We start from the raw sequence: 25,003 nt of genomic DNA on the forward strand, positions 1-25,003 counted from the left end.
CGGCGGCTGCAAAACGCACCATTCTTCTTGTTTTGGCTCTGCAAAGCAGCCTTTTCAAGGGTTGGCTTGGGTGACAAAATGTCTTGTGTAGGCGTGGGTTTGTCTCCCTCTCGCTCTCTCTCCCTAAGATGTGTCCGGCATAGGCCAGGGTGCCACTCGAGGCCCAAACCAATTCTGGTTATCGCTTCTCGGCCTTTTGGCTAAGATCAAGTGTAGTATCTGTTCTTATCAGTTTAATATCTGATACGTCCCCTATCTGGGGACCATATATTAAATGGATTTTTAGAACAGGGAGATGGAAAAAGAGCTTGCTCTGTCCACTCCACGCATTGACCTGGTATTGCAGTACCTCCAGGAACGGTGCACCCCTTCTTAACCCAGTTTCCAAAAGCAGAACTCAATTCACCTGATTCATATTAGCCCGATTTAATGAATTGGAAGAAAGCATACGTCTTCATATGCACCTCAATTTGGCCCATTCACTTTTCACACTTCCTCCTTTTGTTTTTTATCTTTCACACTTTTGACTTTCTTTATTCATCCAAATAGCAAACTCATCACCACTCAACCTGACCAACTCGGCTATGTCCCCGTGCTGCAGTTCTCTGTCTTATCTAGATCATTTGCAATTGAATGGAATAGATCCCTTTTGGACAAAGTGGATTCACCTGCTGCTGCAGTGACCACAGGTGTGATAACATCTAGAATTGGCATCTGGTGCGATCTCTCCGCTTCCACTCCAAAGAAAGTTACCTGTTTATTCCTATCATGCATTGGTTTTTGGGGTTTTCTTTGAGTAATGATGATCTCTTTAGTAGTCTGTTGGCGCCCTCTCCTGGAGGAATAGTTTGCTTGCTCTTGGACATTCTAAAAGAGAGGTCATGATAGACATTGAGCTTCTGAGCTCAATTGGGGACAGTCATGGGTGATGAATGTTTGCAACCTACTGCGAAGCCTCATACCGCAATATAAGGAACGTCAAATACTAAGAAAGGGCGGCCTATGAAAGAATTACTACTTTCAATAAGTACACTTAAACGGCTAATTGGGAATAGAAAAACTGTAAAAAGCCCTCTGAGAAAGCCCCCCTCTAACCTTTGATAGTAAGCTTTTCTGTAGTCTGCCTGTTGATGTATTTTCCGTTTGAACTGTGCACAACATGAAGAGACGGAACACTGGCGGCTTGTCACAATGCCCCCCGATGACATCACAATAGCGCTGCTGCCTAGAAAACAAGCTGCGCAGAAGAAGTTGTTCTTTGGGTGGGAGGGTGGGCTAGTGGAAGGAGGGGGCAATCTCTTTTTTTCCCGGGTGGTAGGGGGATGACAGGAGAAGGGAAGCGGGTGGTGAGAAAGGTACAGAGGGCAGGGTTTGGGGGCTGGGAAGGAAAGGGAAAAGATTAGGGTTTGGGGATGATGAAAGGGCTTTCTACGGGTAAGGATGGCAAAGGGTGGCAGTGACGGAAAGTCAGGCAACCTGTCCTGTCCGTCTTTTTGTATCGTGAATTGGAAAGACTGCAAGGGGGAGGGGAGTTGCTTGCGCCCTAAAGGAGGAGTTATTCAGATTCATTGCAGTGGGCGGCGGCTGCAAAACGCACCATTCTTCTTGTTTTGGCTCTGCAAAGCAGCCTTTTCAAGGGTTGGCTTGGGTGACAAAATGTCTTGTGTAGGCGTGGGTTTGTCTCCCTCTCGCTCTCTCTCCCTAAGATGTGTCCGGCATAGGCCAGGGTGCCACTCGAGGCCCAAACCAATTCTGGTTATCGCTTCTCGGCCTTTTGGCTAAGATCAAGTGTAGTATCTGTTCTTATCAGTTTAATATCTGATACGTCCCCTATCTGGGGACCATATATTAAATGGATTTTTAGAACAGGGAGATGGAAAAAGAGCTTGCTCTGTCCACTCCACGCATTGACCTGGTATTGCAGTACCTCCAGGAACGGTGCACCCCTTCTTAACCCAGTTTCCAAAAGCAGAACTCAATTCACCTGATTCATATTAGCCCGATTTAATGAATTGGAAGAAAGCATACGTCTTCATATGCACCTCAATTTGGCCCATTCACTTTTCACACTTCCTCCTTTTGTTTTTTATCTTTCACACTTTTGACTTTCTTTATTCATCCAAATAGCAAACTCATCACCACTCAACCTGACCAACTCGGCTATGTCCCCGTGCTGCAGTTCTCTGTCTTATCTAGATCATTTGCAATTGAATGGAATAGATCCCTTTTGGACAAAGTGGATTCACCTGCTGCTGCAGTGACCACAGGTGTGATAACATCTAGAATTGGCATCTGGTGCGATCTCTCCGCTTCCACTCCAAAGAAAGTTACCTGTTTATTCCTATCATGCATTGGTTTTTGGGGTTTTCTTTGAGTAATGATGATCTCTTTAGTAGTCTGTTGGCGCCCTCTCCTGGAGGAATAGTTTGCTTGCTCTTGGACATTCTAAAAGAGAGGTCATGATAGACATTGAGCTTCTGAGCTCAATTGGGGACAGTCATGGGTGATGAATGTTTGCAACCTACTGCGAAGCCTCATACCGCAATATAAGGAACGTCAAATACTAAGAAAGGGCGGCCTATGAAAGAATTACTACTTTCAATAAGTACACTTAAACGGCTAATTGGGAATAGAAAAACTGTAAAAAGCCCTCTGAGAAAGCCCCCCTCTAACCTTTGATAGTAAGCTTTTCTGTAGTCTGCCTGTTGATGTATTTTCCGTTTGAACTGTGCACAACATGAAGAGACGGAACACTGGCGGCTTGTCACAATGCCCCCCGATGACATCACAATAGCGCTGCTGCCTAGAAAACAAGCTGCGCAGAAGAAGTTGTTCTTTGGGTGGGAGGGTGGGCTAGTGGAAGGAGGGGGCAATCTCTTTTTTTCCCGGGTGGTAGGGGGATGACAGGAGAAGGGAAGCGGGTGGTGAGAAAGGTACAGAGGGCAGGGTTTGGGGGCTGGGAAGGAAAGGGAAAAGATTAGGGTTTGGGGATGATGAAAGGGCTTTCTACGGGTAAGGATGGCAAAGGGTGGCAGTGACGGAAAGTCAGGCAACCTGTCCTGTCCGTCTTTTTGTATCGTGAATTGGAAAGACTGCAAGGGGGAGGGGAGTTGCTTGCGCCCTAAAGGAGGAGTTATTCAGATTCATTGCAGTGGGCGGCGGCTGCAAAACGCACCATTCTTCTTGTTTTGGCTCTGCAAAGCAGCCTTTTCAAGGGTTGGCTTGGGTGACAAAATGTCTTGTGTAGGCGTGGGTTTGTCTCCCTCTCGCTCTCTCTCCCTAAGATGTGTCCGGCATAGGCCAGGGTGCCACTCGAGGCCCAAACCAATTCTGGTTATCGCTTCTCGGCCTTTTGGCTAAGATCAAGTGTAGTATCTGTTCTTATCAGTTTAATATCTGATACGTCCCCTATCTGGGGACCATATATTAAATGGATTTTTAGAACAGGGAGATGGAAAAAGAGCTTGCTCTGTCCACTCCACGCATTGACCTGGTATTGCAGTACCTCCAGGAACGGTGCACCCCTTCTTAACCCAGTTTCCAAAAGCAGAACTCAATTCACCTGATTCATATTAGCCCGATTTAATGAATTGGAAGAAAGCATACGTCTTCATATGCACCTCAATTTGGCCCATTCACTTTTCACACTTCCTCCTTTTGTTTTTTATCTTTCACACTTTTGACTTTCTTTATTCATCCAAATAGCAAACTCATCACCACTCAACCTGACCAACTCGGCTATGTCCCCGTGCTGCAGTTCTCTGTCTTATCTAGATCATTTGCAATTGAATGGAATAGATCCCTTTTGGACAAAGTGGATTCACCTGCTGCTGCAGTGACCACAGGTGTGATAACATCTAGAATTGGCATCTGGTGCGATCTCTCCGCTTCCACTCCAAAGAAAGTTACCTGTTTATTCCTATCATGCATTGGTTTTTGGGGTTTTCTTTGAGTAATGATGATCTCTTTAGTAGTCTGTTGGCGCCCTCTCCTGGAGGAATAGTTTGCTTGCTCTTGGACATTCTAAAAGAGAGGTCATGATAGACATTGAGCTTCTGAGCTCAATTGGGGACAGTCATGGGTGATGAATGTTTGCAACCTACTGCGAAGCCTCATACCGCAATATAAGGAACGTCAAATACTAAGAAAGGGCGGCCTATGAAAGAATTACTACTTTCAATAAGTACACTTAAACGGCTAATTGGGAATAGAAAAACTGTAAAAAGCCCTCTGAGAAAGCCCCCCTCTAACCTTTGATAGTAAGCTTTTCTGTAGTCTGCCTGTTGATGTATTTTCCGTTTGAACTGTGCACAACATGAAGAGACGGAACACTGGCGGCTTGTCACAATGCCCCCCGATGACATCACAATAGCGCTGCTGCCTAGAAAACAAGCTGCGCAGAAGAAGTTGTTCTTTGGGTGGGAGGGTGGGCTAGTGGAAGGAGGGGGCAATCTCTTTTTTTCCCGGGTGGTAGGGGGATGACAGGAGAAGGGAAGCGGGTGGTGAGAAAGGTACAGAGGGCAGGGTTTGGGGGCTGGGAAGGAAAGGGAAAAGATTAGGGTTTGGGGATGATGAAAGGGCTTTCTACGGGTAAGGATGGCAAAGGGTGGCAGTGACGGAAAGTCAGGCAACCTGTCCTGTCCGTCTTTTTGTATCGTGAATTGGAAAGACTGCAAGGGGGAGGGGAGTTGCTTGCGCCCTAAAGGAGGAGTTATTCAGATTCATTGCAGTGGGCGGCGGCTGCAAAACGCACCATTCTTCTTGTTTTGGCTCTGCAAAGCAGCCTTTTCAAGGGTTGGCTTGGGTGACAAAATGTCTTGTGTAGGCGTGGGTTTGTCTCCCTCTCGCTCTCTCTCCCTAAGATGTGTCCGGCATAGGCCAGGGTGCCACTCGAGGCCCAAACCAATTCTGGTTATCGCTTCTCGGCCTTTTGGCTAAGATCAAGTGTAGTATCTGTTCTTATCAGTTTAATATCTGATACGTCCCCTATCTGGGGACCATATATTAAATGGATTTTTAGAACAGGGAGATGGAAAAAGAGCTTGCTCTGTCCACTCTACGCATTGACCTGGTATTGCAGTACCTCCAGGAACGGTGCACCCCTTCTTAACCCAGTTTCCAAAAGCAGAACTCAATTCACCTGATTCATATTAGCCCGATTTAATGAATTGGAAGAAAGCATACGTCTTCATATGCACCTCAATTTGGCCCATTCACTTTTCACACTTCCTCCTTTTGTTTTTTATCTTTCACACTTTTGACTTTCTTTATTCATCCAAATAGCAAACTCATCACCACTCAACCTGACCAACTCGGCTATGTCCCCGTGCTGCAGTTCTCTGTCTTATCTAGATCATTTGCAATTGAATGGAATAGATCCCTTTTGGACAAAGTGGATTCACCTGCTGCTGCAGTGACCACAGGTGTGATAACATCTAGAATTGGCATCTGGTGCGATCTCTCCGCTTCCACTCCAAAGAAAGTTACCTGTTTATTCCTATCATGCATTGGTTTTTGGGGTTTTCTTTGAGTAATGATGATCTCTTTAGTAGTCTGTTGGCGCCCTCTCCTGGAGGAATAGTTTGCTTGCTCTTGGACATTCTAAAAGAGAGGTCATGATAGACATTGAGCTTCTGAGCTCAATTGGGGACAGTCATGGGTGATGAATGTTTGCAACCTACTGCGAAGCCTCATACCGCAATATAAGGAACGTCAAATACTAAGAAAGGGCGGCCTATGAAAGAATTACTACTTTCAATAAGTACACTTAAACGGCTAATTGGGAATAGAAAAACTGTAAAAAGCCCTCTGAGAAAGCCCCCCTCTAACCTTTGATAGTAAGCTTTTCTGTAGTCTGCCTGTTGATGTATTTTCCGTTTGAACTGTGCACAACATGAAGAGACGGAACACTGGCGGCTTGTCACAATGCCCCCCGATGACATCACAATAGCGCTGCTGCCTAGAAAACAAGCTGCGCAGAAGAAGTTGTTCTTTGGGTGGGAGGGTGGGCTAGTGGAAGGAGGGGGCAATCTCTTTTTTTCCCGGGTGGTAGGGGGATGACAGGAGAAGGGAAGCGGGTGGTGAGAAAGGTACAGAGGGCAGGGTTTGGGGGCTGGGAAGGAAAGGGAAAAGATTAGGGTTTGGGGATGATGAAAGGGCTTTCTACGGGTAAGGATGGCAAAGGGTGGCAGTGACGGAAAGTCAGGCAACCTGTCCTGTCCGTCTTTTTGTATCGTGAATTGGAAAGACTGCAAGGGGGAGGGGAGTTGCTTGCGCCCTAAAGGAGGAGTTATTCAGATTCATTGCAGTGGGCGGCGGCTGCAAAACGCACCATTCTTCTTGTTTTGGCTCTGCAAAGCAGCCTTTTCAAGGGTTGGCTTGGGTGACAAAATGTCTTGTGTAGGCGTGGGTTTGTCTCCCTCTCGCTCTCTCTCCCTAAGATGTGTCCGGCATAGGCCAGGGTGCCACTCGAGGCCCAAACCAATTCTGGTTATCGCTTCTCGGCCTTTTGGCTAAGATCAAGTGTAGTATCTGTTCTTATCAGTTTAATATCTGATACGTCCCCTATCTGGGGACCATATATTAAATGGATTTTTAGAACAGGGAGATGGAAAAAGAGCTTGCTCTGTCCACTCCACGCATTGACCTGGTATTGCAGTACCTCCAGGAACGGTGCACCCCTTCTTAACCCAGTTTCCAAAAGCAGAACTCAATTCACCTGATTCATATTAGCCCGATTTAATGAATTGGAAGAAAGCATACGTCTTCATATGCACCTCAATTTGGCCCATTCACTTTTCACACTTCCTCCTTTTGTTTTTTATCTTTCACACTTTTGACTTTCTTTATTCATCCAAATAGCAAACTCATCACCACTCAACCTGACCAACTCGGCTATGTCCCCGTGCTGCAGTTCTCTGTCTTATCTAGATCATTTGCAATTGAATGGAATAGATCCCTTTTGGACAAAGTGGATTCACCTGCTGCTGCAGTGACCACAGGTGTGATAACATCTAGAATTGGCATCTGGTGCGATCTCTCCGCTTCCACTCCAAAGAAAGTTACCTGTTTATTCCTATCATGCATTGGTTTTTGGGGTTTTCTTTGAGTAATGATGATCTCTTTAGTAGTCTGTTGGCGCCCTCTCCTGGAGGAATAGTTTGCTTGCTCTTGGACATTCTAAAAGAGAGGTCATGATAGACATTGAGCTTCTGAGCTCAATTGGGGACAGTCATGGGTGATGAATGTTTGCAACCTACTGCGAAGCCTCATACCGCAATATAAGGAACGTCAAATACTAAGAAAGGGCGGCCTATGAAAGAATTACTACTTTCAATAAGTACACTTAAACGGCTAATTGGGAATAGAAAAACTGTAAAAAGCCCTCTGAGAAAGCCCCCCTCTAACCTTTGATAGTAAGCTTTTCTGTAGTCTGCCTGTTGATGTATTTTCCGTTTGAACTGTGCACAACATGAAGAGACGGAACACTGGCGGCTTGTCACAATGCCCCCCGATGACATCACAATAGCGCTGCTGCCTAGAAAACAAGCTGCGCAGAAGAAGTTGTTCTTTGGGTGGGAGGGTGGGCTAGTGGAAGGAGGGGGCAATCTCTTTTTTTCCCGGGTGGTAGGGGGATGACAGGAGAAGGGAAGCGGGTGGTGAGAAAGGTACAGAGGGCAGGGTTTGGGGGCTGGGAAGGAAAGGGAAAAGATTAGGGTTTGGGGATGATGAAAGGGCTTTCTACGGGTAAGGATGGCAAAGGGTGGCAGTGACGGAAAGTCAGGCAACCTGTCCTGTCCGTCTTTTTGTATCGTGAATTGGAAAGACTGCAAGGGGGAGGGGAGTTGCTTGCGCCCTAAAGGAGGAGTTATTCAGATTCATTGCAGTGGGCGGCGGCTGCAAAACGCACCATTCTTCTTGTTTTGGCTCTGCAAAGCAGCCTTTTCAAGGGTTGGCTTGGGTGACAAAATGTCTTGTGTAGGCGTGGGTTTGTCTCCCTCTCGCTCTCTCTCCCTAAGATGTGTCCGGCATAGGCCAGGGTGCCACTCGAGGCCCAAACCAATTCTGGTTATCGCTTCTCGGCCTTTTGGCTAAGATCAAGTGTAGTATCGTTCGAAAAGGTGGTTTAAGGCTCCGGCCACCTTAGTACAATGATGCAATGCACACTGGAAGGTTGCGCTTGTTAGTACTTTGGGAGGATAGTATATCCATCTAGAGGAAACCATGGCCCTACCAGGATCGAGGCTATTAGACTGAGTAAGTGTGGGGGTTATGGTGCAATGTGCCCCAGGAATGGACACCCTGGAGGGAGTCTGAACTTGCTAGGTTGGGACCCTAGTAAGCCTCAGACTCTGACGCACGCCGCGCCTTGCCTATTCATACTTTCCAAGCATATTGCCCTATCCCGGCCTTCTGGCTAAGAAGGGAAATTTTTATAATCCCGGTTGGAGGTCCGGTCAGCTTTGGGCTGAGAAACCAACACCCGGTTGGAGGTCCGGGTCAGCTTTGGCTGAGAAACCAACACCCGGTTGGAGGTCCGGTTAGCCTTGGGCTGAGAAACCAACACCCGGTTGGAGGTCCGGTCAGCCTTGGGCTGAGAAACCAACACCCGGTTGGAGGTCCGGTCAGCCTTGGGCTGAGAAACCAACACCGGTTGACGGTCCGGGCAGTCTCGGCTGCGAAACCAACGACTAGTAGCTCCCTACTCCACTTGGGTAAGATGCCTCGGTGGACGCTGGGAGCAACAACAAGGCTCAACCAGGCTTCGGCTTGGGGGAGCACCGAAGATCCCTGACCCTCGCTGTGGCCTTCTGGCTCGGAGGGACGGGGTTGATTTTTGGGGATCCTCTTCTCACGGAGGGTTCCACACGAATCCTAGCCTTTGCACTGTTTTTGGTGTGACTTCGGTCATGCATTTTTGCGGTGCTTTGGAAAGCTTCATTAAATCAAAAATCTGTTCTTATCAGTTTAATATCTGATACGTCCCCTATCTGGGGACCATATATTAAATGGATTTTTAGAACAGGGAGATGGAAAAAGAGCTTGCTCTGTCCACTCCACGCATTGACCTGGTATTGCAGTACCTCCAGGAACGGTGCACCCCTTCTTAACCCAGTTTCCAAAAGCAGAACTCAATTCACCTGATTCATATTAGCCCGATTTAATGAATTGGAAGAAAGCATACGTCTTCATATGCACCTCAATTTGGCCCATTCACTTTTCACACTTCCTCCTTTTGTTTTTTATCTTTCACACTTTTGACTTTCTTTATTCATCCAAATAGCAAACTCATCACCACTCAACCTGACCAACTCGGCTATGTCCCCGTGCTGCAGTTCTCTGTCTTATCTAGATCATTTGCAATTGAATGGAATAGATCCCTTTTGGACAAAGTGGATTCACCTGCTGCTGCAGTGACCACAGGTGTGATAACATCTAGAATTGGCATCTGGTGCGATCTCTCCGCTTCCACTCCAAAGAAAGTTACCTGTTTATTCCTATCATGCATTGGTTTTTGGGGTTTTCTTTGAGTAATGATGATCTCTTTAGTAGTCTGTTGGCGCCCTCTCCTGGAGGAATAGTTTGCTTGCTCTTGGACATTCTAAAAGAGAGGTCATGATAGACATTGAGCTTCTGAGCTCAATTGGGGACAGTCATGGGTGATGAATGTTTGCAACCTACTGCGAAGCCTCATACCGCAATATAAGGAACGTCAAATACTAAGAAAGGGCGGCCTATGAAAGAATTACTACTTTCAATAAGTACACTTAAACGGCTAATTGGGAATAGAAAAACTGTAAAAAGCCCTCTGAGAAAGCCCCCCTCTAACCTTTGATAGTAAGCTTTTCTGTAGTCTGCCTGTTGATGTATTTTCCGTTTGAACTGTGCACAACATGAAGAGACGGAACACTGGCGGCTTGTCACAATGCCCCCCGATGACATCACAATAGCGCTGCTGCCTAGAAAACAAGCTGCGCAGAAGAAGTTGTTCTTTGGGTGGGAGGGTGGGCTAGTGGAAGGAGGGGGCAATCTCTTTTTTTCCCGGGTGGTAGGGGGATGACAGGAGAAGGGAAGCGGGTGGTGAGAAAGGTACAGAGGGCAGGGTTTGGGGGCTGGGAAGGAAAGGGAAAAGATTAGGGTTTGGGGATGATGAAAGGGCTTTCTACGGGTAAGGATGGCAAAGGGTGGCAGTGACGGAAAGTCAGGCAACCTGTCCTGTCCGTCTTTTTGTATCGTGAATTGGAAAGACTGCAAGGGGGAGGGGAGTTGCTTGCGCCCTAAAGGAGGAGTTATTCAGATTCATTGCAGTGGGCGGCGGCTGCAAAACGCACCATTCTTCTTGTTTTGGCTCTGCAAAGCAGCCTTTTCAAGGGTTGGCTTGGGTGACAAAATGTCTTGTGTAGGCGTGGGTTTGTCTCCCTCTCGCTCTCTCTCCCTAAGATGTGTCCGGCATAGGCCAGGGTGCCACTCGAGGCCCAAACCAATTCTGGTTATCGCTTCTCGGCCTTTTGGCTAAGATCAAGTGTAGTATCTGTTCTTATCAGTTTAATATCTGATACGTCCCCTATCTGGGGACCATATATTAAATGGATTTTTAGAACAGGGAGATGGAAAAAGAGCTTGCTCTGTCCACTCCACGCATTGACCTGGTATTGCAGTACCTCCAGGAACGGTGCACCCCTTCTTAACCCAGTTTCCAAAAGCAGAACTCAATTCACCTGATTCATATTAGCCCGATTTAATGAATTGGAAGAAAGCATACGTCTTCATATGCACCTCAATTTGGCCCATTCACTTTTCACACTTCCTCCTTTTGTTTTTTATCTTTCACACTTTTGACTTTCTTTATTCATCCAAATAGCAAACTCATCACCACTCAACCTGACCAACTCGGCTATGTCCCCGTGCTGCAGTTCTCTGTCTTATCTAGATCATTTGCAATTGAATGGAATAGATCCCTTTTGGACAAAGTGGATTCACCTGCTGCTGCAGTGACCACAGGTGTGATAACATCTAGAATTGGCATCTGGTGCGATCTCTCCGCTTCCACTCCAAAGAAAGTTACCTGTTTATTCCTATCATGCATTGGTTTTTGGGGTTTTCTTTGAGTAATGATGATCTCTTTAGTAGTCTGTTGGCGCCCTCTCCTGGAGGAATAGTTTGCTTGCTCTTGGACATTCTAAAAGAGAGGTCATGATAGACATTGAGCTTCTGAGCTCAATTGGGGACAGTCATGGGTGATGAATGTTTGCAACCTACTGCGAAGCCTCATACCGCAATATAAGGAACGTCAAATACTAAGAAAGGGCGGCCTATGAAAGAATTACTACTTTCAATAAGTACACTTAAACGGCTAATTGGGAATAGAAAAACTGTAAAAAGCCCTCTGAGAAAGCCCCCCTCTAACCTTTGATAGTAAGCTTTTCTGTAGTCTGCCTGTTGATGTATTTTCCGTTTGAACTGTGCACAACATGAAGAGACGGAACACTGGCGGCTTGTCACAATGCCCCCCGATGACATCACAATAGCGCTGCTGCCTAGAAAACAAGCTGCGCAGAAGAAGTTGTTCTTTGGGTGGGAGGGTGGGCTAGTGGAAGGAGGGGGCAATCTCTTTTTTTCCCGGGTGGTAGGGGGATGACAGGAGAAGGGAAGCGGGTGGTGAGAAAGGTACAGAGGGCAGGGTTTGGGGGCTGGGAAGGAAAGGGAAAAGATTAGGGTTTGGGGATGATGAAAGGGCTTTCTACGGGTAAGGATGGCAAAGGGTGGCAGTGACGGAAAGTCAGGCAACCTGTCCTGTCCGTCTTTTTGTATCGTGAATTGGAAAGACTGCAAGGGGGAGGGGAGTTGCTTGCGCCCTAAAGGAGGAGTTATTCAGATTCATTGCAGTGGGCGGCGGCTGCAAAACGCACCATTCTTCTTGTTTTGGCTCTGCAAAGCAGCCTTTTCAAGGGTTGGCTTGGGTGACAAAATGTCTTGTGTAGGCGTGGGTTTGTCTCCCTCTCGCTCTCTCTCCCTAAGATGTGTCCGGCATAGGCCAGGGTGCCACTCGAGGCCCAAACCAATTCTGGTTATCGCTTCTCGGCCTTTTGGCTAAGATCAAGTGTAGTATCTGTTCTTATCAGTTTAATATCTGATACGTCCCCTATCTGGGGACCATATATTAAATGGATTTTTAGAACAGGGAGATGGAAAAAGAGCTTGCTCTGTCCACTCCACGCATTGACCTGGTATTGCAGTACCTCCAGGAACGGTGCACCCCTTCTTAACCCAGTTTCCAAAAGCAGAACTCAATTCACCTGATTCATATTAGCCCGATTTAATGAATTGGAAGAAAGCATACGTCTTCATATGCACCTCAATTTGGCCCATTCACTTTTCACACTTCCTCCTTTTGTTTTTTATCTTTCACACTTTTGACTTTCTTTATTCATCCAAATAGCAAACTCATCACCACTCAACCTGACCAACTCGGCTATGTCCCCGTGCTGCAGTTCTCTGTCTTATCTAGATCATTTGCAATTGAATGGAATAGATCCCTTTTGGACAAAGTGGATTCACCTGCTGCTGCAGTGACCACAGGTGTGATAACATCTAGAATTGGCATCTGGTGCGATCTCTCCGCTTCCACTCCAAAGAAAGTTACCTGTTTATTCCTATCATGCATTGGTTTTTGGGGTTTTCTTTGAGTAATGATGATCTCTTTAGTAGTCTGTTGGCGCCCTCTCCTGGAGGAATAGTTTGCTTGCTCTTGGACATTCTAAAAGAGAGGTCATGATAGACATTGAGCTTCTGAGCTCAATTGGGGACAGTCATGGGTGATGAATGTTTGCAACCTACTGCGAAGCCTCATACCGCAATATAAGGAACGTCAAATACTAAGAAAGGGCGGCCTATGAAAGAATTACTACTTTCAATAAGTACACTTAAACGGCTAATTGGGAATAGAAAAACTGTAAAAAGCCCTCTGAGAAAGCCCCCCTCTAACCTTTGATAGTAAGCTTTTCTGTAGTCTGCCTGTTGATGTATTTTCCGTTTGAACTGTGCACAACATGAAGAGACGGAACACTGGCGGCTTGTCACAATGCCCCCCGATGACATCACAATAGCGCTGCTGCCTAGAAAACAAGCTGCGCAGAAGAAGTTGTTCTTTGGGTGGGAGGGTGGGCTAGTGGAAGGAGGGGGCAATCTCTTTTTTTCCCGGGTGGTAGGGGGATGACAGGAGAAGGGAAGCGGGTGGTGAGAAAGGTACAGAGGGCAGGGTTTGGGGGCTGGGAAGGAAAGGGAAAAGATTAGGGTTTGGGGATGATGAAAGGGCTTTCTACGGGTAAGGATGGCAAAGGGTGGCAGTGACGGAAAGTCAGGCAACCTGTCCTGTCCGTCTTTTTGTATCGTGAATTGGAAAGACTGCAAGGGGGAGGGGAGTTGCTTGCGCCCTAAAGGAGGAGTTATTCAGATTCATTGCAGTGGGCGGCGGCTGCAAAACGCACCATTCTTCTTGTTTTGGCTCTGCAAAGCAGCCTTTTCAAGGGTTGGCTTGGGTGACAAAATGTCTTGTGTAGGCGTGGGTTTGTCTCCCTCTCGCTCTCTCTCCCTAAGATGTGTCCGGCATAGGCCAGGGTGCCACTCGAGGCCCAAACCAATTCTGGTTATCGCTTCTCGGCCTTTTGGCTAAGATCAAGTGTAGTATCTGTTCTTATCAGTTTAATATCTGATACGTCCCCTATCTGGGGACCATATATTAAATGGATTTTTAGAACAGGGAGATGGAAAAAGAGCTTGCTCTGTCCACTCCACGCATTGACCTGGTATTGCAGTACCTCCAGGAACGGTGCACCCCTTCTTAACCCAGTTTCCAAAAGCAGAACTCAATTCACCTGATTCATATTAGCCCGATTTAATGAATTGGAAGAAAGCATACGTCTTCATATGCACCTCAATTTGGCCCATTCACTTTTCACACTTCCTCCTTTTGTTTTTTATCTTTCACACTTTTGACTTTCTTTATTCATCCAAATAGCAAACTCATCACCACTCAACCTGACCAACTCGGCTATGTCCCCGTGCTGCAGTTCTCTGTCTTATCTAGATCATTTGCAATTGAATGGAATAGATCCCTTTTGGACAAAGTGGATTCACCTGCTGCTGCAGTGACCACAGGTGTGATAACATCTAGAATTGGCATCTGGTGCGATCTCTCCGCTTCCACTCCAAAGAAAGTTACCTGTTTATTCCTATCATGCATTGGTTTTTGGGGTTTTCTTTGAGTAATGATGATCTCTTTAGTAGTCTGTTGGCGCCCTCTCCTGGAGGAATAGTTTGCTTGCTCTTGGACATTCTAAAAGAGAGGTCATGATAGACATTGAGCTTCTGAGCTCAATTGGGGACAGTCATGGGTGATGAATGTTTGCAACCTACTGCGAAGCCTCATACCGCAATATAAGGAACGTCAAATACTAAGAAAGGGCGGCCTATGAAAGAATTACTACTTTCAATAAGTACACTTAAACGGCTAATTGGGAATAGAAAAACTGTAAAAAGCCCTCTGAGAAAGCCCCCCTCTAACCTTTGATAGTAAGCTTTTCTGTAGTCTGCCTGTTGATGTATTTTCCGTTTGAACTGTGCACAACATGAAGAGACGGAACACTGGCGGCTTGTCACAATGCCCCCCGATGACATCACAATAGCGCTGCTGCCTAGAAAACAAGCTGCGCAGAAGAAGTTGTTCTTTGGGTGGGAGGGTGGGCTAGTGGAAGGAGGGGGCAATCTCTTTTTTTCCCGGGTGGTAGGGGGATGACAGGAGAAGGGAAGCGGGTGGTGAGAAAGGTACAGAGGGCAGGGTTTGGGGGCTGGGAAGGAAAGGGAAAAGATTAGGGTTTGGGGATGATGAAAGGGCTTTCTACGGGTAAGGATGGCAAAGGGTGGCAGTGACGGAAAGTCAGGCAACCTGTCCTGTCCGTCTTTTTGTATCGTGAATTGGAAAGACTGCAAGGGGGAGGGGAGTTGCTTGCGCCCTAAAGGAGGAGTTATTCAGATTCATTGCAGTGGGCGGCGGCTGCAAAACGCACCATTCTTCTTGTTTTGGCTCTGCAAAGCAGCCTTTTCAAGGGTTGGCTTGGGTGACAAAATGTCTTGTGTAGGCGTGGGTTTGTCTCCCTCTCGCTCTCTCTCCCTAAGATGTGTCCGGCATAGGCCAGGGTGCCACTCGAGGCCCAAACCAATTCTGGTTATCGCTTCTCGGCCTTTTGGCTAAGATCAAGTGTAGTATCTGTTCTTATCAGTTTAATATCTGATACGTCCCCTATCTGGGGACCATATATTAAATGGATTTTTAGAACAGGGAGATGGAAAAAGAGCTTGCTCTGTCCACTCCACGCATTGACCTGGTATTGCAGTACCTCCAGGAACGGTGCACCCCTTCTTAACCCAGTTTCCAAAAGCAGAACTCAATTCACCTGATTCATATTAGCCCGATTTAATGAATTGGAAGAAAGCATACGTCTTCATATGCACCTCAATTTGGCCCATTCACTTTTCACACTTCCTCCTTTTGTTTTTTATCTTTCACACTTTTGACTTTCTTTATTCATCCAAATAGCAAACTCATCACCACTCAACCTGACCAACTCGGCTATGTCCCCGTGCTGCAGTTCTCTGTCTTATCTAGATCATTTGCAATTGAATGGAATAGATCCCTTTTGGACAAAGTGGATTCACCTGCTGCTGCAGTGACCACAGGTGTGATAACATCTAGAATTGGCATCTGGTGCGATCTCTCCGCTTCCACTCCAAAGAAAGTTACCTGTTTATTCCTATCATGCATTGGTTTTTGGGGTTTTCTTTGAGTAATGATGATCTCTTTAGTAGTCTGTTGGCGCCCTCTCCTGGAGGAATAGTTTGCTTGCTCTTGGACATTCTAAAAGAGAGGTCATGATAGACATTGAGCTTCTGAGCTCAATTGGGGACAGTCATGGGTGATGAATGTTTGCAACCTACTGCGAAGCCTCATACCGCAATATAAGGAACGTCAAATACTAAGAAAGGGCGGCCTATGAAAGAATTACTACTTTCAATAAGTACACTTAAACGGCTAATTGGGAATAGAAAAACTGTAAAAAGCCCTCTGAGAAAGCCCCCCTCTAACCTTTGATAGTAAGCTTTTCTGTAGTCTGCCTGTTGATGTATTTTCCGTTTGAACTGTGCACAACATGAAGAGACGGAACACTGGCGGCTTGTCACAATGCCCCCCGATGACATCACAATAGCGCTGCTGCCTAGAAAACAAGCTGCGCAGAAGAAGTTGTTCTTTGGGTGGGAGGGTGGGCTAGTGGAAGGAGGGGGCAATCTCTTTTTTTCCCGGGTGGTAGGGGGATGACAGGAGAAGGGAAGCGGGTGGTGAGAAAGGTACAGAGGGCAGGGTTTGGGGGCTGGGAAGGAAAGGGAAAAGATTAGGGTTTGGGGATGATGAAAGGGCTTTCTACGGGTAAGGATGGCAAAGGGTGGCAGTGACGGAAAGTCAGGCAACCTGTCCTGTCCGTCTTTTTGTATCGTGAATTGGAAAGACTGCAAGGGGGAGGGGAGTTGCTTGCGCCCTAAAGGAGGAGTTATTCAGATTCATTGCAGTGGGCGGCGGCTGCAAAACGCACCATTCTTCTTGTTTTGGCTCTGCAAAGCAGCCTTTTCAAGGGTTGGCTTGGGTGACAAAATGTCTTGTGTAGGCGTGGGTTTGTCTCCCTCTCGCTCTCTCTCCCTAAGATGTGTCCGGCATAGGCCAGGGTGCCACTCGAGGCCCAAACCAATTCTGGTTATCGCTTCTCGGCCTTTTGGCTAAGATCAAGTGTAGTATCTGTTCTTATCAGTTTAATATCTGATACGTCCCCTATCTGGGGACCATATATTAAATGGATTTTTAGAACAGGGAGATGGAAAAAGAGCTTGCTCTGTCCACTCCACGCATTGACCTGGTATTGCAGTACCTCCAGGAACGGTGCACCCCTTCTTAACCCAGTTTCCAAAAGCAGAACTCAATTCACCTGATTCATATTAGCCCGATTTAATGAATTGGAAGAAAGCATACGTCTTCATATGCACCTCAATTTGGCCCATTCACTTTTCACACTTCCTCCTTTTGTTTTTTATCTTTCACACTTTTGACTTTCTTTATTCATCCAAATAGCAAACTCATCACCACTCAACCTGACCAACTCGGCTATGTCCCCGTGCTGCAGTTCTCTGTCTTATCTAGATCATTTGCAATTGAATGGAATAGATCCCTTTTGGACAAAGTGGATTCACCTGCTGCTGCAGTGACCACAGGTGTGATAACATCTAGAATTGGCATCTGGTGCGATCTCTCCGCTTCCACTCCAAAGAAAGTTACCTGTTTATTCCTATCATGCATTGGTTTTTGGGGTTTTCTTTGAGTAATGATGATCTCTTTAGTAGTCTGTTGGCGCCCTCTCCTGGAGGAATAGTTTGCTTGCTCTTGGACATTCTAAAAGAGAGGTCATGATAGACATTGAGCTTCTGAGCTCAATTGGGGACAGTCATGGGTGATGAATGTTTGCAACCTACTGCGAAGCCTCATACCGCAATATAAGGAACGTCAAATACTAAGAAAGGGCGGCCTATGAAAGAATTACTACTTTCAATAAGTACACTTAAACGGCTAATTGGGAATAGAAAAACTGTAAAAAGCCCTCTGAGAAAGCCCCCCTCTAACCTTTGATAGTAAGCTTTTCTGTAGTCTGCCTGTTGATGTATTTTCCGTTTGAACTGTGCACAACATGAAGAGACGGAACACTGGCGGCTTGTCACAATGCCCCCCGATGACATCACAATAGCGCTGCTGCCTAGAAAACAAGCTGCGCAGAAGAAGTTGTTCTTTGGGTGGGAGGGTGGGCTAGTGGAAGGAGGGGGCAATCTCTTTTTTTCCCGGGTGGTAGGGGGATGACAGGAGAAGGGAAGCGGGTGGTGAGAAAGGTACAGAGGGCAGGGTTTGGGGGCTGGGAAGGAAAGGGAAAAGATTAGGGTTTGGGGATGATGAAAGGGCTTTCTACGGGTAAGGATGGCAAAGGGTGGCAGTGACGGAAAGTCAGGCAACCTGTCCTGTCCGTCTTTTTGTATCGTGAATTGGAAAGACTGCAAGGGGGAGGGGAGTTGCTTGCGCCCTAAAGGAGGAGTTATTCAGATTCATTGCAGTGGGCGGCGGCTGCAAAACGCACCATTCTTCTTGTTTTGGCTCTGCAAAGCAGCCTTTTCAAGGGTTGGCTTGGGTGACAAAATGTCTTGTGTAGGCGTGGGTTTGTCTCCCTCTCGCTCTCTCTCCCTAAGATGTGTCCGGCATAGGCCAGGGTGCCACTCGAGGCCCAAACCAATTCTGGTTATCGCTTCTCGGCCTTTTGGCTAAGATCAAGTGTAGTATCTGTTCTTATCAGTTTAATATCTGATACGTCCCCTATCTGGGGACCATATATTAAATGGATTTTTAGAACAGGGAGATGGAAAAAGAGCTTGCTCTGTCCACTCCACGCATTGACCTGGTATTGCAGTACCTCCAGGAACGGTGCACCCCTTCTTAACCCAGTTTCCAAAAGCAGAACTCAATTCACCTGATTCATATTAGCCCGATTTAATGAATTGGAAGAAAGCATACGTCTTCATATGCACCTCAATTTGGCCCATTCACTTTTCACACTTCCTCCTTTTGTTTTTTATCTTTCACACTTTTGACTTTCTTTATTCATCCAAATAGCAAACTCATCACCACTCAACCTGACCAACTCGGCTATGTCCCCGTGCTGCAGTTCTCTGTCTTATCTAGATCATTTGCAATTGAATGGAATAGATCCCTTTTGGACAAAGTGGATTCACCTGCTGCTGCAGTGACCACAGGTGTGATAACATCTAGAATTGGCATCTGGTGCGATCTCTCCGCTTCCACTCCAAAGAAAGTTACCTGTTTATTCCTATCATGCATTGGTTTTTGGGGTTTTCTTTGAGTAATGATGATCTCTTTAGTAGTCTGTTGGCGCCCTCTCCTGGAGGAATAGTTTGCTTGCTCTTGGACATTCTAAAAGAGAGGTCATGATAGACATTGAGCTTCTGAGCTCAATTGGGGACAGTCATGGGTGATGAATGTTTGCAACCTACTGCGAAGCCTCATACCGCAATATAAGGAACGTCAAATACTAAGAAAGGGCGGCCTATGAAAGAATTACTACTTTCAATAAGTACACTTAAACGGCTAATTGGGAATAGAAAAACTGTAAAAAGCCCTCTGAGAAAGCCCCCCTCTAACCTTTGATAGTAAGCTTTTCTGTAGTCTGCCTGTTGATGTATTTTCCGTTTGAACTGTGCACAACATGAAGAGACGGAACACTGGCGGCTTGTCACAATGCCCCCCGATGACATCACAATAGCGCTGCTGCCTAGAAAACAAGCTGCGCAGAAGAAGTTGTTCTTTGGGTGGGAGGGTGGGCTAGTGGAAGGAGGGGGCAATCTCTTTTTTTCCCGGGTGGTAGGGGGATGACAGGAGAAGGGAAGCGGGTGGTGAGAAAGGTACAGAGGGCAGGGTTTGGGGGCTGGGAAGGAAAGGGAAAAGATTAGGGTTTGGGGATGATGAAAGGGCTTTCTACGGGTAAGGATGGCAAAGGGTGGCAGTGACGGAAAGTCAGGCAACCTGTCCTGTCCGTCTTTTTGTATCGTGAATTGGAAAGACTGCAAGGGGGAGGGGAGTTGCTTGCGCCCTAAAGGAGGAGTTATTCAGATTCATTGCAGTGGGCGGCGGCTGCAAAACGCACCATTCTTCTTGTTTTGGCTCTGCAAAGCAGCCTTTTCAAGGGTTGGCTTGGGTGACAAAATGTCTTGTGTAGGCGTGGGTTTGTCTCCCTCTCGCTCTCTCTCCCTAAGATGTGTCCGGCATAGGCCAGGGTGCCACTCGAGGCCCAAACCAATTCTGGTTATCGCTTCTCGGCCTTTTGGCTAAGATCAAGTGTAGTATCTGTTCTTATCAGTTTAATATCTGATACGTCCCCTATCTGGGGACCATATATTAAATGGATTTTTAGAACAGGGAGATGGAAAAAGAGCTTGCTCTGTCCACTCCACGCATTGACCTGGTATTGCAGTACCTCCAGGAACGGTGCACCCCTTCTTAACCCAGTTTCCAAAAGCAGAACTCAATTCACCTGATTCATATTAGCCCGATTTAATGAATTGGAAGAAAGCATACGTCTTCATATGCACCTCAATTTGGCCCATTCACTTTTCACACTTCCTCCTTTTGTTTTTTATCTTTCACACTTTTGACTTTCTTTATTCATCCAAATAGCAAACTCATCACCACTCAACCTGACCAACTCGGCTATGTCCCCGTGCTGCAGTTCTCTGTCTTATCTAGATCATTTGCAATTGAATGGAATAGATCCCTTTTGGACAAAGTGGATTCACCTGCTGCTGCAGTGACCACAGGTGTGATAACATCTAGAATTGGCATCTGGTGCGATCTCTCCGCTTCCACTCCAAAGAAAGTTACCTGTTTATTCCTATCATGCATTGGTTTTTGGGGTTTTCTTTGAGTAATGATGATCTCTTTAGTAGTCTGTTGGCGCCCTCTCCTGGAGGAATAGTTTGCTTGCTCTTGGACATTCTAAAAGAGAGGTCATGATAGACATTGAGCTTCTGAGCTCAATTGGGGACAGTCATGGGTGATGAATGTTTGCAACCTACTGCGAAGCCTCATACCGCAATATAAGGAACGTCAAATACTAAGAAAGGGCGGCCTATGAAAGAATTACTACTTTCAATAAGTACACTTAAACGGCTAATTGGGAATAGAAAAACTGTAAAAAGCCCTCTGAGAAAGCCCCCCTCTAACCTTTGATAGTAAGCTTTTCTGTAGTCTGCCTGTTGATGTATTTTCCGTTTGAACTGTGCACAACATGAAGAGACGGAACACTGGCGGCTTGTCACAATGCCCCCCGATGACATCACAATAGCGCTGCTGCCTAGAAAACAAGCTGCGCAGAAGAAGTTGTTCTTTGGGTGGGAGGGTGGGCTAGTGGAAGGAGGGGGCAATCTCTTTTTTTCCCGGGTGGTAGGGGGATGACAGGAGAAGGGAAGCGGGTGGTGAGAAAGGTACAGAGGGCAGGGTTTGGGGGCTGGGAAGGAAAGGGAAAAGATTAGGGTTTGGGGATGATGAAAGGGCTTTCTACGGGTAAGGATGGCAAAGGGTGGCAGTGACGGAAAGTCAGGCAACCTGTCCTGTCCGTCTTTTTGTATCGTGAATTGGAAAGACTGCAAGGGGGAGGGGAGTTGCTTGCGCCCTAAAGGAGGAGTTATTCAGATTCATTGCAGTGGGCGGCGGCTGCAAAACGCACCATTCTTCTTGTTTTGGCTCTGCAAAGCAGCCTTTTCAAGGGTTGGCTTGGGTGACAAAATGTCTTGTGTAGGCGTGGGTTTGTCTCCCTCTCGCTCTCTCTCCCTAAGATGTGTCCGGCATAGGCCAGGGTGCCACTCGAGGCCCAAACCAATTCTGGTTATCGCTTCTCGGCCTTTTGGCTAAGATCAAGTGTAGTATCTGTTCTTATCAGTTTAATATCTGATACGTCCCCTATCTGGGGACCATATATTAAATGGATTTTTAGAACAGGGAGATGGAAAAAGAGCTTGCTCTGTCCACTCCACGCATTGACCTGGTATTGCAGTACCTCCAGGAACGGTGCACCCCTTCTTAACCCAGTTTCCAAAAGCAGAACTCAATTCACCTGATTCATATTAGCCCGATTTAATGAATTGGAAGAAAGCATACGTCTTCATATGCACCTCAATTTGGCCCATTCACTTTTCACACTTCCTCCTTTTGTTTTTTATCTTTCACACTTTTGACTTTCTTTATTCATCCAAATAGCAAACTCATCACCACTCAACCTGACCAACTCGGCTATGTCCCCGTGCTGCAGTTCTCTGTCTTATCTAGATCATTTGCAATTGAATGGAATAGATCCCTTTTGGACAAAGTGGATTCACCTGCTGCTGCAGTGACCACAGGTGTGATAACATCTAGAATTGGCATCTGGTGCGATCTCTCCGCTTCCACTCCAAAGAAAGTTACCTGTTTATTCCTATCATGCATTGGTTTTTGGGGTTTTCTTTGAGTAATGATGATCTCTTTAGTAGTCTGTTGGCGCCCTCTCCTGGAGGAATAGTTTGCTTGCTCTTGGACATTCTAAAAGAGAGGTCATGATAGACATTGAGCTTCTGAGCTCAATTGGGGACAGTCATGGGTGATGAATGTTTGCAACCTACTGCGAAGCCTCATACCGCAATATAAGGAACGTCAAATACTAAGAAAGGGCGGCCTATGAAAGAATTACTACTTTCAATAAGTACACTTAAACGGCTAATTGGGAATAGAAAAACTGTAAAAAGCCCTCTGAGAAAGCCCCCCTCTAACCTTTGATAGTAAGCTTTTCTGTAGTCTGCCTGTTGATGTATTTTCCGTTTGAACTGTGCACAACATGAAGAGACGGAACACTGGCGGCTTGTCACAATGCCCCCCGATGACATCACAATAGCGCTGCTGCCTAGAAAACAAGCTGCGCAGAAGAAGTTGTTCTTTGGGTGGGAGGGTGGGCTAGTGGAAGGAGGGGGCAATCTCTTTTTTTCCCGGGTGGTAGGGGGATGACAGGAGAAGGGAAGCGGGTGGTGAGAAAGGTACAGAGGGCAGGGTTTGGGGGCTGGGAAGGAAAGGGAAAAGATTAGGGTTTGGGGATGATGAAAGGGCTTTCTACGGGTAAGGATGGCAAAGGGTGGCAGTGACGGAAAGTCAGGCAACCTGTCCTGTCCGTCTTTTTGTATCGTGAATTGGAAAGACTGCAAGGGGGAGGGGAGTTGCTTGCGCCCTAAAGGAGGAGTTATTCAGATTCATTGCAGTGGGCGGCGGCTGCAAAACGCACCATTCTTCTTGTTTTGGCTCTGCAAAGCAGCCTTTTCAAGGGTTGGCTTGGGTGACAAAATGTCTTGTGTAGGCGTGGGTTTGTCTCCCTCTCGCTCTCTCTCCCTAAGATGTGTCCGGCATAGGCCAGGGTGCCACTCGAGGCCCAAACCAATTCTGGTTATCGCTTCTCGGCCTTTTGGCTAAGATCAAGTGTAGTATCTGTTCTTATCAGTTTAATATCTGATACGTCCCCTATCTGGGGACCATATATTAAATGGATTTTTAGAACAGGGAGATGGAAAAAGAGCTTGCTCTGTCCACTCCACGCATTGACCTGGTATTGCAGTACCTCCAGGAACGGTGCACCCCTTCTTAACCCAGTTTCCAAAAGCAGAACTCAATTCACCTGATTCATATTAGCCCGATTTAATGAATTGGAAGAAAGCATACGTCTTCATATGCACCTCAATTTGGCCCATTCACTTTTCACACTTCCTCCTTTTGTTTTTTATCTTTCACACTTTTGACTTTCTTTATTCATCCAAATAGCAAACTCATCACCACTCAACCTGACCAACTCGGCTATGTCCCCGTGCTGCAGTTCTCTGTCTTATCTAGATCATTTGCAATTGAATGGAATAGATCCCTTTTGGACAAAGTGGATTCACCTGCTGCTGCAGTGACCACAGGTGTGATAACATCTAGAATTGGCATCTGGTGCGATCTCTCCGCTTCCACTCCAAAGAAAGTTACCTGTTTATTCCTATCATGCATTGGTTTTTGGGGTTTTCTTTGAGTAATGATGATCTCTTTAGTAGTCTGTTGGCGCCCTCTCCTGGAGGAATAGTTTGCTTGCTCTTGGACATTCTAAAAGAGAGGTCATGATAGACATTGAGCTTCTGAGCTCAATTGGGGACAGTCATGGGTGATGAATGTTTGCAACCTACTGCGAAGCCTCATACCGCAATATAAGGAACGTCAAATACTAAGAAAGGGCGGCCTATGAAAGAATTACTACTTTCAATAAGTACACTTAAACGGCTAATTGGGAATAGAAAAACTGTAAAAAGCCCTCTGAGAAAGCCCCCCTCTAACCTTTGATAGTAAGCTTTTCTGTAGTCTGCCTGTTGATGTATTTTCCGTTTGAACTGTGCACAACATGAAGAGACGGAACACTGGCGGCTTGTCACAATGCCCCCCGATGACATCACAATAGCGCTGCTGCCTAGAAAACAAGCTGCGCAGAAGAAGTTGTTCTTTGGGTGGGAGGGTGGGCTAGTGGAAGGAGGGGGCAATCTCTTTTTTTCCCGGGTGGTAGGGGGATGACAGGAGAAGGGAAGCGGGTGGTGAGAAAGGTACAGAGGGCAGGGTTTGGGGGCTGGGAAGGAAAGGGAAAAGATTAGGGTTTGGGGATGATGAAAGGGCTTTCTACGGGTAAGGATGGCAAAGGGTGGCAGTGACGGAAAGTCAGGCAACCTGTCCTGTCCGTCTTTTTGTATCGTGAATTGGAAAGACTGCAAGGGGGAGGGGAGTTGCTTGCGCCCTAAAGGAGGAGTTATTCAGATTCATTGCAGTGGGCGGCGGCTGCAAAACGCACCCATTCTTCTTGTTTTGGCTCTGCAAAGCAGCCTTTTCAAGGGTTGGCTTGGGTGACAAAATGTCTTGTGTAGGCGTGGGTTTGTCTCCCTCTCGCTCTCTCTCCCTAAGATGTGTCCGGCATAGGCCAGGGTGCCACTCGAGGCCCAAACCAATTCTGGTTATCGCTTCTCGGCCTTTTGGCTAAGATCAAGTGTAGTATCTGTTCTTATCAGTTTAATATCTGATACGTCCCCTATCTGGGGACCATATATTAAATGGATTTTTAGAACAGGGAGATGGAAAAAGAGCTTGCTCTGTCCACTCCACGCATTGACCTGGTATTGCAGTACCTCCAGGAACGGTGCACCCCTTCTTAACCCAGTTTCCAAAAGCAGAACTCAATTCACCTGATTCATATTAGCCCGATTTAATGAATTGGAAGAAAGCATACGTCTTCATATGCACCTCAATTTGGCCCATTCACTTTTC

At 46.6% G+C, this 25,003-nt stretch overlaps 16 non-coding genes and 1 pseudogene across 16 annotated transcripts; all 17 read left to right on the forward strand.

Annotated features, from left to right (window-relative positions):
* Window positions 1-180: 180 nt before the first annotated feature.
* On the forward strand, window positions 181-371 carry LOC142270310 (U2 spliceosomal RNA). The gene has a single exon (XR_012735624.1). It is a non-coding gene; the product is annotated as a U2 spliceosomal RNA (small nuclear RNA).
* Window positions 372-1,758: 1,387 nt separating this feature from the next.
* Window positions 1,759-1,949, forward strand: LOC142270312 (U2 spliceosomal RNA). Its single transcript, XR_012735626.1, has one exon. It is a non-coding gene; the product is annotated as a U2 spliceosomal RNA (small nuclear RNA).
* Window positions 1,950-3,336: 1,387 nt separating this feature from the next.
* Window positions 3,337-3,527, forward strand: LOC142270313 (U2 spliceosomal RNA). Its single transcript, XR_012735627.1, has one exon. It is a non-coding gene; the product is annotated as a U2 spliceosomal RNA (small nuclear RNA).
* A 1,387-nt stretch (window positions 3,528-4,914) lies between these two features.
* Window positions 4,915-5,105, forward strand: LOC142270329 (U2 spliceosomal RNA). The gene has a single exon (XR_012735641.1). It is a non-coding gene; the product is annotated as a U2 spliceosomal RNA (small nuclear RNA).
* A 1,387-nt stretch (window positions 5,106-6,492) lies between these two features.
* LOC142270314 (U2 spliceosomal RNA) lies at window positions 6,493-6,683 on the forward strand. The gene has a single exon (XR_012735628.1). It is a non-coding gene; the product is annotated as a U2 spliceosomal RNA (small nuclear RNA).
* A 1,387-nt stretch (window positions 6,684-8,070) lies between these two features.
* On the forward strand, window positions 8,071-8,212 carry LOC142270276 (U2 spliceosomal RNA; annotated as a pseudogene).
* Window positions 8,213-8,909: 697 nt separating this feature from the next.
* Window positions 8,910-9,105, forward strand: LOC142270271 (U2 spliceosomal RNA). Its single transcript, XR_012735592.1, has one exon. It is a non-coding gene; the product is annotated as a U2 spliceosomal RNA (small nuclear RNA).
* Window positions 9,106-10,492: 1,387 nt separating this feature from the next.
* LOC142270315 (U2 spliceosomal RNA) lies at window positions 10,493-10,683 on the forward strand. The gene has a single exon (XR_012735629.1). It is a non-coding gene; the product is annotated as a U2 spliceosomal RNA (small nuclear RNA).
* A 1,387-nt stretch (window positions 10,684-12,070) lies between these two features.
* LOC142270317 (U2 spliceosomal RNA) lies at window positions 12,071-12,261 on the forward strand. Its single transcript, XR_012735630.1, has one exon. It is a non-coding gene; the product is annotated as a U2 spliceosomal RNA (small nuclear RNA).
* Window positions 12,262-13,648: 1,387 nt separating this feature from the next.
* Window positions 13,649-13,839, forward strand: LOC142270318 (U2 spliceosomal RNA). The gene has a single exon (XR_012735631.1). It is a non-coding gene; the product is annotated as a U2 spliceosomal RNA (small nuclear RNA).
* A 1,387-nt stretch (window positions 13,840-15,226) lies between these two features.
* Window positions 15,227-15,417, forward strand: LOC142270319 (U2 spliceosomal RNA). The gene has a single exon (XR_012735632.1). It is a non-coding gene; the product is annotated as a U2 spliceosomal RNA (small nuclear RNA).
* A 1,387-nt stretch (window positions 15,418-16,804) lies between these two features.
* Window positions 16,805-16,995, forward strand: LOC142270320 (U2 spliceosomal RNA). The gene has a single exon (XR_012735633.1). It is a non-coding gene; the product is annotated as a U2 spliceosomal RNA (small nuclear RNA).
* Window positions 16,996-18,382: 1,387 nt separating this feature from the next.
* On the forward strand, window positions 18,383-18,573 carry LOC142270321 (U2 spliceosomal RNA). Its single transcript, XR_012735634.1, has one exon. It is a non-coding gene; the product is annotated as a U2 spliceosomal RNA (small nuclear RNA).
* A 1,387-nt stretch (window positions 18,574-19,960) lies between these two features.
* Window positions 19,961-20,151, forward strand: LOC142270322 (U2 spliceosomal RNA). The gene has a single exon (XR_012735635.1). It is a non-coding gene; the product is annotated as a U2 spliceosomal RNA (small nuclear RNA).
* Window positions 20,152-21,538: 1,387 nt separating this feature from the next.
* Window positions 21,539-21,729, forward strand: LOC142270324 (U2 spliceosomal RNA). Its single transcript, XR_012735637.1, has one exon. It is a non-coding gene; the product is annotated as a U2 spliceosomal RNA (small nuclear RNA).
* Window positions 21,730-23,116: 1,387 nt separating this feature from the next.
* Window positions 23,117-23,307, forward strand: LOC142270325 (U2 spliceosomal RNA). The gene has a single exon (XR_012735638.1). It is a non-coding gene; the product is annotated as a U2 spliceosomal RNA (small nuclear RNA).
* Window positions 23,308-24,695: 1,388 nt separating this feature from the next.
* LOC142270326 (U2 spliceosomal RNA) lies at window positions 24,696-24,886 on the forward strand. The gene has a single exon (XR_012735639.1). It is a non-coding gene; the product is annotated as a U2 spliceosomal RNA (small nuclear RNA).
* Window positions 24,887-25,003: the final 117 nt, after the last annotated feature.

This window comes from Anomaloglossus baeobatrachus, unplaced genomic scaffold, assembly GCF_048569485.1.
Source record: "Anomaloglossus baeobatrachus isolate aAnoBae1 unplaced genomic scaffold, aAnoBae1.hap1 Scaffold_3263, whole genome shotgun sequence".
Classification (NCBI taxonomy): domain Eukaryota; kingdom Metazoa; phylum Chordata; class Amphibia; order Anura; family Aromobatidae; genus Anomaloglossus; species Anomaloglossus baeobatrachus.